The sequence below is a fragment of the Schistocerca americana genome, chromosome 7, assembly GCF_021461395.2.
Source record: "Schistocerca americana isolate TAMUIC-IGC-003095 chromosome 7, iqSchAmer2.1, whole genome shotgun sequence".
Taxonomy (NCBI): domain Eukaryota; kingdom Metazoa; phylum Arthropoda; class Insecta; order Orthoptera; family Acrididae; genus Schistocerca; species Schistocerca americana.
The window spans coordinates 514,902,984-514,915,995 of NC_060125.1; positions in this window are offsets into that span (position 1 = coordinate 514,902,984).

Consider the following 13,012-nt stretch of genomic DNA (forward strand, 5'->3'; position numbering starts at 1 on the left):
GCGACAGAATTTCCACCTCTATCATCTGTCACTACATTAGGCACTCGACGCTCGTGATTTCAAACGTCGTACAGATGTCGTCGGTTTTCCCTTCAGTAACGGAGAGACAATTCAACGTTTTTCCAGAATTTTCTCTTTAGCGATGAAGCAACGTTTACTAACGCCGCTAATGTAAATTTTCGTGAAATTCACTACTGGGCAGCCTAAAATCCGCATTGGCTTTGTCAAGTGCAACATTAAAGGCCGTGGGCGTAAACGTAGGAAATTATATTCGTGGACCTTACTTCATCTCAGGCGTTCCAAATGGACACTCGTGCGCGCACTTGCTGACGAACATTCTTCCAGTTCTTCTAGAAGAGGTACCACTGTATATTCGACAGTGTATGTGGCTGCAACACGACGGTTGTCCACTTCACTCGTTCCGTGTTGCAACGCAAATATTGAGTGAGAACTTCTCTGGACGTTGGATTGGACGAAATTCTGTTGTCAAATGGCCTGCGAGGTCAGCCGATCTGACTCCTCTCGATGTCTGTATTTGGGAAGCACTCAGAGATGCAGACTATGACGAAGCCCCAACTATACCGGACGATATGTATCATCGGATCCCCAGTGCATGCTTCACCACATCATCCACTGTAATTACGTCCGTTCATCGATATTTCAGACGGAGACCGCAAATGCCCTTTTCAAATGTTCAACTGTGTGTCAGTTCCTATGGTACTAAACTGCTGAGGTCATCGGTCCCTAAGCCTACACACTACTTAATCGAACTTAAATTAACTTACGCTAAGTACAACACACACATCCATGCCCGAGAGAGGACTCGGACCTCCGACGGGGGAGAGTAGCGCGAACCGCGGCAAGGCACCTTGGACCAGGCGGCTGTGCTTTTCAGTCCATGGTCAATAGTTTGAACACTTACTTAAATAAAGGATAAAACTATTTTTTTGGAAGACAATAGTTATCGACAGTGCGTATTACACATACCCCCTGCCGCCGTTGGATAGCAGCTGCAGCAGCAAGTCGTATACTCCTAGCTCACTCATTTGTTACATAGTTTAATTCTTAATTTCTTTGCGTGTTTTTGGTACTTGCATTGTTTAATTCATAAATTTCTGGCGTATTATAGTATTTGAGAGTTGTAGCATCGCGTTTTAGTACCTGAATAGTGTAAATTCGCGTAGTCGTTTGTCTTCTGTTTTATGTTTTGAACGGCCAGTGTCGGTTGGTCACAGTCAGTGTGCTCCCTGACGCCGTTGGATAGCAGCTGCAGCAGCAAGTCGTATACTCCTAGCTCACTCATTTGTTACATAGTTTAATTCTTAATTTCTTTGCGTGTTTTTGGTACTTGCATTGTTTAATTCATAAATTTCGGGCGTATTATAGTATTTGAGAGTGTAGCATCGCGTTTTAGTACCTGAATAGTGTAAATTCGCGTAGTCTCCTTCCGCCGCCGAGCAGTGTCAGCAGTGCGCAAGTAGCAGCATTACTGCATTTACTAGGCAATCTTGTATTTTAATAACCGTTTAAATTTTGTTGATTTGTTTGCGCTCTCTGTAGATTAGTTCAGACGTTCTTTGCAAAACAGTTTTTAGCATGGATAGGGACTGCAACTGCTGTGTTCGGATGCAGGCTGAGTTGGCATCCCTTCGCTCCCAGCTTCAGGCAGTGTTGGCTTCGGTCACACAGCTTGAGGCTGTTGCCAATGGGCATCACTGTGGGGGTCCGGATGGGGGTTTGTCGGGGACGGCCAGCTCGTCCCACGCATCCCCTGATCGGACTACGACTGTGGTTGCCCGGGATACTGCCCGCATTGAGGCTGATCCCTCACCTGTGGTAGAGTGGGAGGTCGTCTCAAGGTGTGGCAGGGGGCGAAAGACATTCCGGAGGGCTGAACGGAAAGCCTCTCCAGTTTGTCTGACGAACCGGTTTCAGGCTCTGTCTCAGGCTGATACAGATCTTCGGCCTGACATGGCTGCTTGTCCTGTTCCAGAGGTTGCCCCTCAGTCTGCAAGATCCGGGCAGTCGCAGAGGGTGGGCTTACTGGTAGTTGGGAGCTCCAACGTCAGGCGCGTAATGGGGCCCCTTAGGGAAATGGCAGCAAGAGAGGGGAAGAAAACCAATGTGCACTCCGTGTGCATACCGGGGGGAGTCATTCCAGATGTGGAAAGGGTCCTTCCGGATGCCATGAAGGGTACAGGGTGCACCCATCTGCAGGTGGTCGCTCATGTCGGCACCAATGATGTGTGTCGCTATGGATCGGAGGAAATCCTCTCTGGCTTCCGGCGGCTATCTGATTTGGTGAAGACTGCCAGTCTCGCTAGCGGGATGAAAGCAGAGCTCACCATCTGCAGCATCGTCGACAGGACTGACTGCGGACCTTTGGTATAGAGCCGAGTGGAGGGTCTGAATCAAGAGGCTGAGACGGTTCTGCGACCGTGTGGGCTGCAGATTCCTCGACTTGCGCCATAGGGTGGTGGGGTTTCGGGTTCCGCTGGATAGGTCAGGAGTCCACTACACGCAACAAGCGGCTACACGGGTAGCAGGGGTTGTGTGGCGTGGGCTGGGCGGTTTTTTAGGTTAGATGGCCTTGGGCAAGTACAGAAAGGGCAACAGCCTCAACGGGTGCGGGGCAAAGTCAGGACATGCGGGGACCAAGCAGCAATCGGTATTGTAATTGTCAACTGTCGAAGCTGCGTTGGTAAAGTACCAGAACTTCAAGCGCTGATAGAAAGCACCGAAGCTGAAATCGTTATAGGTACAGAAAGCTGGCTTAAGCCAGAGATAAATTCTGCCGAAATTTTTACAAAGGTACAGACGGTGTTTAGAAAGGATAGACTGCATGCAACCGGTGGTGGAGTGTTCGTCGCTGTTAGTAGTAGTTTATCCTGTAGTGAAGTAGAAGTGGATAGTTCCTGTGAATTATTATGGGTGGAGGTTACACTCAACAACCGAACTAGGTTAATAATTGGCTCCTTTTACCGACCTCCCGACTCAGCAGCATTAGTGGCAGAACAACTGAGAGATAATTTGGAATACATTTCACATAAATTTTCTCAGCATGTTATAGTCTTAGGTGGAGATTTCAATTTACCAGATATAGACTGGGACACTCAGATGTTTAGGACGGGTGGTAGGGACAGAGCATCGAGTGACATTATACTGAGTGCACTATCCGAAAATTACCTCGAGCAATTAAACAGAGAACCGACTCGTGGAGATAACATCTTGGACCTACTGATAACAAACAGACCCGAACTTTTCGACTCTGTATGTACAGAACAGGGAATCAGTGATCATAAGGCCGTTGCAGCATCCCTGAATATGGAAGTTAATAGGAATATAAAAAAAGGGAGGAAGGTTTATCTGTTTAGCAAGAGTAATAGAAGGCAGATTTCAGACTACCTAACAGATCAAAACGAAAATTTCTGTTCCGACACTGACAATGTTGAGTGTTTATGGAAAAAGTTCAAGGCAATCGTAAAATGCGTTTTAGACAGGTACGTGCCGAGTAAAACTGTGAGGGACGGGAAAAACCCACCGTGGTACAACAACAAAGTTAGGAAACTACTGCGAAAGCAAAGAGAGCTCCACTCCAAGTTTAAACGCAGCCAAAACCTCTCAGACAAACAGAAGCTAAACGATGTCAAAGTTAGCGTAAGGAGGGCTATGCGTGAAACGTTCAGTGAATTCGAAAGTAAAATTCTATGTTCCGACTTGACAGAAAATCCTAGGAAGTTCTGGTCTTACGTTAAATCAGTAAGTGGCTCGAAACAGCATATCCAGACGCTACGGGATGATGATGGCATTGAAACAGAGGATGACACGCGTAAAGCTGAAATACTAAACACCTTTTTCCAAAGCTGTTTCACAGAGGAAGACCGCACTGCAGTTCCTTCTCTAAATCCTCGCACAAACGAAAAAATGGCTGACATCGAAATAAGTGTCCAAGGAATAGAAAAGCAACTGGAATCACTCAATAGAGGAAAGTCCACTGGACCTGACGGGATACCAATTCGATTCTACACAGAGTACGCGAAAGAACTTGCCCCCCTTCTAACAGCCGTATACCGCAAGTCTCTAGAGGAACGGAGGGTTCCAAATGATTGGAAAAGAGCACAGATAGTCCCAGTCTTCAAGAAGGGTCGTCGAGCAGATGCGCAAAACTGTAGACCTATATCTCTGACGTCGATCTGTTGTAGAATTTTAGAACATGTTTTTTGCTCGAATATCATGTCATTTTTGGAAACCCAGAATCTACTATGTAGGAATCAACATGGATTCCGGAAACAGCGATCGTGTGAGACCCAACTCGCTTTATTTGTTCATGAGACCCAGAAAATATTAGATACAGGCTCCCAGGTAGATGCTATTTTTCTTGACTTCCGGAAGGCGTTCGATACAGTTCCGCACTGTCGCCTGATAAACAAAGTAAGAGCCTACGGAATATCAGACCAGCTGTGTGGCTGGATTGAAGAGTTTTTAGCAAACAGAACACAACATGTTGTTATCAATGGAGAGACGTCTACAGACGTTAAAGTAACCTCTGGCGTGCCACAGGGGAATGTTATGGGACCATTGCTTTTCACAATATATATAAATGACCTAGTAAATAGTGTCGGAAGTTCCATGCGGCTTTTCGCGGATGATGCTGTAGTATACAGAGAAGTTGCAGCATTAGAAAATTGTAGCGAAATGCAGGAAGATCTGCAGCGGATAGGCACTTGGTGCAGGGAGTGGCAACTGACCCTTAACATAGACAAATGTAATGTATTGCGAATACATAGAAAGAAGGATCCTTTATTGTATGATTATATGATAGCGGAACAAACACTGGTAGCAATTACTTCTGTAAAATATCTGGGAGTATGCCTGCGGAACGATTTGAAGTGGAATGATCATATAAAATTAATTGTTGGTAAGGCGGGTACCAGGTTGAGATTCATTGGGAGAGTGCTTAGAAAATATAGTCCATCAACAAAGGAGGTGGCTTACAAAAGACTCGTTCGACCTATACTTGAGTATTGCTCATCAGTGTGGGATCCGTACCAGATCGGTCTGACGGAGGAGATAGAGAAGATCCAAAGAAGAGCGGCGCGTTTCGTCACCGGGTTATTTGGTAACCGTGATAGCGTTACGGAGATGTTTAATAAACTCAAGTGACAGACTCTGCAAGAGAGGCGCTCTGCATCGCGGTGTAGCTTGCTCGCCAGGTTTCGAGAGGGTGCGTTTCTGGATGAGGTATCGAATAGATTGCTTCCCCCTACTTATACCTCCCGAGGAGATCACGAATGTAAAATTAGAGAGATTAGAGCCGCGCACGGAGGCTTTCAGACAGTCGTTCTTCCCGCGAACCATACGCGACTGGAACAGGAAAGGGAAGTAATGACAGTGGCACGTAAAGAGCCCTCCGCCACACACCGTTGGGTGGCTTGCGGAGTATAAATGTAGATGTAGATGTAGATGTAGACCTGGCAACACTGTCATTTCGCGCTTACGTTCAGCATGAAACGGCATTTCGTTAAGAAGAATATTTATTTTGCGGTGTACTCGTATATGTGGTCACCAAGGTATTTTTAACAAAATGTTTAGTTCAACGAATGTATGCCATATGGTATAATCTAGAACAGCGTCGGTAGAGACAGTTGTTCGACAGCATGTATTTTACCTCTAAGAAGCACACAGCCACGTGCAGGAAAATATTGTCTAATTCTTCCTTCTAACCTTTAGATATTTTATATAGAAGTTGCTGTTTGCACCGTATAAGAGTTCTTTATGTTTGAAGCATGAACAGTTGATGTCTCTGTTTCAGCTCACATAAACCTGTATTTCTATATACAACATTCGTAAGTGGACCTGCACCTAGGTTGTAAGATGGGGAAATAAAGCTTTATTCTCGTAGTGCAGGCCTACCTTATGGTATACAACTACGCAGCCTGATTCGAGCCGCCTACTTGACAGTGTTTGCACCGCAAATACCGTTTCCGGCCACCGTGCTCTTACATTCTAGGACATTTCTCGAATTATTTACGACTGGTTTCAACGTCAACATTGACAAACGCTGTATCACTGTAATTGTCTTCTCAAGAGCTATCACATGCAGCCATAAGAAGTGTATGGTTCCATTTGAAAAAACATACTTACTTCAGCATTTCAGTTGATGCTAGCGCTAAGAACATTAACCAAACAAAAATATACTTGCCCTTGACGTTTTAACATTTAAGGAAAACTGCGCATAACAATGAACGAACAAATTGACAGCGCAACACAACACTAACTATGTAATGACTATTGTACTGCTGTTGGGCCCATACATTAGCATTATTATTATTTTTATTAGTGGCAGCGGTAATACAGAAAGCATTGATAGCCCAATAGTTACAGTTTCTGCCATTTCAGAAGTAAAGAAACCTCGAGTATTGTGATTTACAAAGAGCAAGTACAGTACAGGTATTTTCACATGATTCAGTTTAAGTGGGGGTGCAAGGTTTGAGTGAAGCAAGTATTACTGGTGAGAGAAGTGGTGCAGAGGAAGCATGTTTTGTAACAGCTGTTCATCTTCAATGTGGATAGTTAGTTTTCTTTTCTGAGCATTCGCTATTCTCTGAGAATTGCTTTGTCATTCTGAAAAAAAGTCCTATTAGAAATATGCAGTACTACGAATTTCCAGCATGCTGGAGAAACTTGGTCCAGCAACTTCTCTTAATCAATAAAACGAAAAACCAGTCCACAGTTATCTGTATACACTGTGAATGTACATTACACATTTTTGACATCTTCGAAAATGCTAGTCTTGACTTCATTATGTTGGTTTGAAAATGGGTCTCGGCCCGAAACTAGTCCTCGAATGAAAAATAAAATATTTGCAACCTGGACTGGTTTTCTTCTATAGATGCAGTACTAATTATGACATTGACTCATTAGCTCGTGGCTTAATAAAAAAAACCACAACAACTAAATACCGTTTAACTTTCGTCGTTCAAAAATTGAAAGTGTTCAAAGAAAATTCTTTTTCATTTTCTGTAGTTAGACACTAATGTCGATAATGGTGGCGCAAGGGGGATCACACTCAGAGATAACGGTCTCAGAAAGCTTGGGGAGACAGTGAGCTAGAAACTAACGATGTCTCCAACATGGAATGCTTGTTTTATTAATATCAAAGGTCTTAGTTGAATGAAGAATGTCTTAACAGTGCTGAATAACCAAGAAATACTAAATAATCGTACTATGTAACATTTGCGATGACATAAACGTACTTACATAAAACGTTCTATTTTTATTGTTTGTACAATCTTAGCAGCTGAAATAAGCTTCAGATTCGCCGTTAAGAAACTTTGAATGTAAACATCCGAATGTGAAAGTGTTGAGTGACGGTCTGCTGAGTGTGCCACACAGATACATATTCAGCAGTAACGTAAGGAAGAAATCAATGAGATGATCAAAGCATACAGCTCATTTAAGGTATGCACTGAAGTAAATAAATCTTTATGTACAGAGATAAATTTTCGTATGTAGCATCACTGGCATACCTAGCAAACAGAACTGACCACACCTCAGATGAACGTTCATTAATGTATTTTAATATTAGCGGCGTGCTGGTGAAATACGAGTACATCGTGTTAGTAAATATTCGTAAAAGTGACTGAAGCAGAAAAGAATTATTTTATAAATTCATAATAAACTGCTTAATTCAACAACTTGGAATAATCTAAGTTTCATTTGATGAGCTACCCCAAACTCTACGCATACGAAGAAAGGTGGCACAAGTGGTCAAGCTCAGTTTCACTCGCGGGAGAGTTGAAAGACATGAACTGGCAGACTCTTGAAGAGCCGATGCAAATTATCCAAGGAAAATTGCAAAATTTCAAGAACCAAAATTAAGTGATGAATCTAGAGATATCCTTCATCCGCGTATGCATCGCCCCCCTAGGAACCATGGAGACCAAATCAGACTGGTTATAGCACGAACGAGTACAGAGGCGTTGAAGCAGCCGTCATTCCCGCGTCCCACACGAGATTGAAACTAGAAGAAATTATAATATGTGGTGCCATGATAAATGCCCTCTTCCATGCACCCTACGGCGATTTGCAGAGTATGCAAGTGTATAAAGATGAATAAAATGTTACTGCCTGACAACATGAAACGTAAGTAAGGAAAGCGTGCAAGATGTCTTATCGTTACATCACCAGTGTCTGACAACATTCGCAATGCACATAAAATTTTGTTTAGTTGTTTCAGCCGTCTTGTGAGAGGTTCCTCCCGATAGAATTTGTTGTCAGCTCTTCTGTTTGCATGTGACAATGCCATAGCGCCCTCGTTTTGGCCATGCCTGGTAAAGCGATGAAGGGAAGATGTTGCATTTAATATCAGCTCGGTGGAGGGCTTGCGATAGCAAGATCAGGATCTGGCATCTTCCTAAACGTGACCGTTACATCTTTACTTCCACTAGCACCTCATCTCCTACTTCCCAAACTTCACGTCAGCTTTCCTGCGTTACCTTGCGGGACTAGTCTTCCTGAAAGAAAGAATATTTCAGAGCCTGGTGTATAGTTGCCAGAATGAATTTTCGCTTTGCAGCAGAGTGTGCGCTGATTTGAAACTTCCAGGGAGATTAAAACTGTATGCCTGATAGGGGCTGGAACTGGGAACCTTGCCCTTCCGCGGGTAAACATTCTACTGACTTCTTTATTTTTAATGCTTTCCCATTTTGTTCGTTATTGTTTGTTGCATTTGGTCTGGGCGGACATCTCATGACAACCGTTCTAGTTCATCGTTGATTTCTTTATTCAGTTTTTTTATTACAGAAAGAAGCCAGCCCTGTGACCGAACACGCTGAGCAACCGCGCCGGCATAATCTCTCGAAACACGACTCTGGAGCTGGCCTCACATCTTTACTTCCGCCAGTAGCTCACCTCCTGCAGAGTGAACATTTATTCTGGAAACAGTTCCCTAGGCTGTGGCTAGGTCGCGTTTCCGCAATATCCTTGGTTCTAGGAGTGCTACTTCCGCAAGGTATGTGGGAGAACTGTCAAGTTTTGAAGGTACGAGAAGAGGTACTAGCGGAAGTAAAGCTGCGAGGGCGGGTCGGGAGTCGTTCTTGGATAGCTCGGACGGTAGACCAGTTGCTCACGAAAGCCAAAGATCCCATATCCGAGTTTTAATCTGCCAGGAAAGTTTCAAGTCTGCGCACATTCCGCTGCGAAACGAAAATTAATTCTGGAAATATCTCTTATCTCTCTGCATGACGGACGTCTCATAATATTTGTGATTCTCTCACTATAACTTTGCTCAATTCCCCATACGTGCCTTTGCAGATGGATTAACTAGCTGAATGTTTCTGCAGGATAGTCACACAACGCTCATTATTATAAATCGACCGCGTCAACTGCGTCCGACAGAGACAGACGTGCCTCATACGCTTCTCTAGTTGGCGCCACCCACACGTCACTCGCTCTCGGCGGCTAAGAAGGAAGCCTGGTTCGTAAGAGAAGTAGCTGTCCGCACACACACACACACACACATACACACACACACAGGATGCAGTCGCCCGCCACACACTCAGCGGCTCACGCTTGGCCACCCACAGCGATTCCAGCAGATGTAGTTTTGCGGAACTACGTCGCAGTCATCCCGCAAAATTTTTGTTATTCAAACAACATTACCCTGCTAGTGAGGAGTGGAGGTCTGTCAGCTGCTCTTCTGTCTACGGATTTCAAATTCTGCAAAGGAGATCCAGTAGAAATTATTTACACTACTGGCCATTAAACTTGCTACACCACGAAGATGACGTGCTACAAACGCGAAATTTAACCGACACGAAGAAGATGCTGTGATATGCAAATGATTAGCTTTTCAGAGCATTCACACAAGGTTGGCGCCGGTGGCGACACCTACAACGTGCTGACATAAGGAAAGTTTCCAACCGATTTCTCATACACAAACAGCAGTTAACCGGCGTTGCCTGGTGAAACGTTGTTGTGATGCCTCGTGTAAGGGGGAGAAATGCGTACCATCACGTTTCCGACTTTGATATAGGTCGGATTGTAGCCTATCGCGATTGCGCTTTATCGTATCGCGACATTGCTGCTCGCGTTGGAAGCGTGTATTCGTCATCGCCATACTGGCGTATCACCCGGCGTGATGGTATGGGGTGCCATTGGTTACACGTCTCGGTCACCTCTTGTTTGCATTGACGGCACTTTGAACAGTGGACGCTACATTTCAGATGTGTTACGACCCGTGGCTCTACCCTTCATTCGGTCCCTGCGAAACCCTACATTTCACGAGGATAATGCACGACCGCATGTTGCAGGTCCTGTACGGGCCTTTCTGGATACAGAAAATGTTCGGTTGCTGCCCTGGCCAGCACATTCTCCAGATCTCTCATCAACTGAAAACGTCAGGTCAATGGTGGCCGAGCAACTGGTTCGTCACATCACGCCAACCACTACTCTTGATGAACTGTGGTATCGTGTTGAATCTGCATGGGCAGCTGTACCTGTACACGCCATCCAAGCTCTGTTTGACTCAATGCCCTGGCGTGTCAAGGCCGTTATTACGGCCAGAGGTGGTTGTTCTGGGTACAGATTTCTCAGGATCTATGCACCCAAATTGTGTGAAAATGTAATCACATGTCAGTTCTAGTATAATATATTTGTCCAATGAATACCCGTTTATCATCTGCATTTCTTCCTGGTGTAGCAATTTTAATGGCCAGTAGTGTAGTTGCATTTGCTCAGGGAATGGCACGAAATGTGGGTACTTGATTAATCGGTAAAGAATGGGCACAGGGGAAGAGAGTCGTAATCAAAACTAATAGCTGTGGATTCGGAGTGAGTGGTTGAATTATGGAAGTGTGCACACACAGCTATTATGTATTAAATTCAGTATCGAGCGGATAAATGTCTTGTGAGTGTAAAGAAAAGGTTTATTCCTCAACAACAAGTCTCTGAACACATTAGATGTCTTCTATTATGCCCTCTTGGCAAAGACCGCAAACACTGGAAGAATTGTATATCTAGAATTATTCGGACTCAGCATTTTTTAGAACGCTTGTAATAAATTGTCTTCCATTTACCTTCTACGTTGCTTCTTTCGTCTTCATCTCATTTTCTATCCGTTCATAGTGTTATCCTTAGATGTTTAAAGGATTCGACACACTCACTAAGTTATCGATTGGTCATGTAATCGGATGGCATCGGACTATTTCTATTTTGTTAGGTGTTATCTTGCACGCATTCATATTTAAAGAGAGGTGCCATTCAGTCAATCAGATACAGATATTGTTTAACTGTGTCTGTTAGTTTTAATCTTATGCGACCATTATTTTGCGTGGTTCGCGACCGACTACTTTATTGCAGAGCATTTTGTTCCATGAGTGACCCAGAGAGATGAATGCGGTTCGGAGACACTGAAGAAATATAGTCGGTAGTCTCAAGCAGTACCTATTATAAATGTTGTTCACGTGGAAATGGGACTATTCGCCAGAATTTCTAAGCTTAGAAGTGTCTTCGGAGGCCTGAATCAATAGAGATAAGGGCACTGGAGAAAATGAATTGAAGGAAAGGTTGACAGTGATGTAAGACCGATCATTAAATAGCATAGATATGCGGCAAGACCAAAGTATTTTGCTGGATACATGCAAGTTTGAAGTGCCAGAAATGCTTTGCGTTGTCAGAAGATATTTTGGGCTGTACGCAGCGAGACTTCGTTTGTCTCTCTGTACTCGTAGATGGGAGTGGTTGACGACATGATTATCAGCGAAGGTATTCGTACTGGGACCAAGGAATATATTCTATTGCCCCAGATGTTTCTAGGGATGTGGACTGATGTATCAGATGGAGGGAGCGTAACCACGTCCAAAAAATGGCTCTGAGCACTATGGCACTTAACGTCTGAGGTCATCAGTCCTCTAGAACTTAGAACTACTTAAACCTAACTAACCTAAGGACATCACACACACCCATGCCCGAGGCAGGATTCGAACCTGCGACCGTAACGGTCACGCGGTTCCAGACTGTAGCGCCTAGAACCGCTCGGACACACCGGCCGGCTGTAACCACGTCGCTTGATGGTTTAGCTAGTGGCGTAACATACAGATGTTTAAAGATCAGTGAAGTAACGCGAGTAGCGAATGTTGTTGCCGAATACGGCACTGTCTTCTGCATAAAAGGCAAAGTATTGTATTAAGTACGAATAAGTAATGCAATAGTTATTTCTGTTCCATGACATCCTTAAGAATTTTTTAACTGATCAGCCAGAACATTATGACCACCTACCTATTATCGATATAAACCAGTCCCGGCGATAGCAGTGTCCCCCGGCGATGAATGGCTGCAAGTCAGATACACGCACGGAGCATATACAGAAGTACCAGAAAGCGTCCTGCCCGGGTGTAAAACGGGGAATGCGTGCGATGTATCTGAGTTTGACCGAGAGCAGATTGTGATGGCCCGGAGTCTCAGCTCAAGAATTTCGGAAGCCGGCGACTTTTCAGGTGTTCGAGAAGTGCTGTAGTCAGTTTCTTCAACTCGTGGCAAAACCGAGGTGAAACAACGTCCAGATATCATGGGGTTGGGCGGCCAACCCTCACTACAGATGTCAGACATCGTAGGTTGCTCAGACTGGTAAAACAGGACAGGCGGCGAACTGTGGAAGAACTAACATCAGACTTGAATGCTGGGCAGATTACAAGTGTGTGCGATCACACAGTGCACCGAGCACTCCTGCCGACGGGCCTCCTCAGCCGACAACCCATGCGTTTCCCAGTGTTAACACCACGACATCGGCAACTAAGACTAAAATGTGCAAGTGAGCATCGGCACTAAACGTTGGCACAGTGGCAGAACGTTGCGTGGTCTGATGAATTCTGATACCTTCTTGATCATGCCGACGGGAGGGCGCGAATCCGTCGTCTTTCAGGGGAAAAGCTCGCTGACGTATGTACTGCGGGACAGAGACAAGCTGGCTGCGGCTCCATTGTTCTCTGGGGAACATTCATGTGGGCATCAG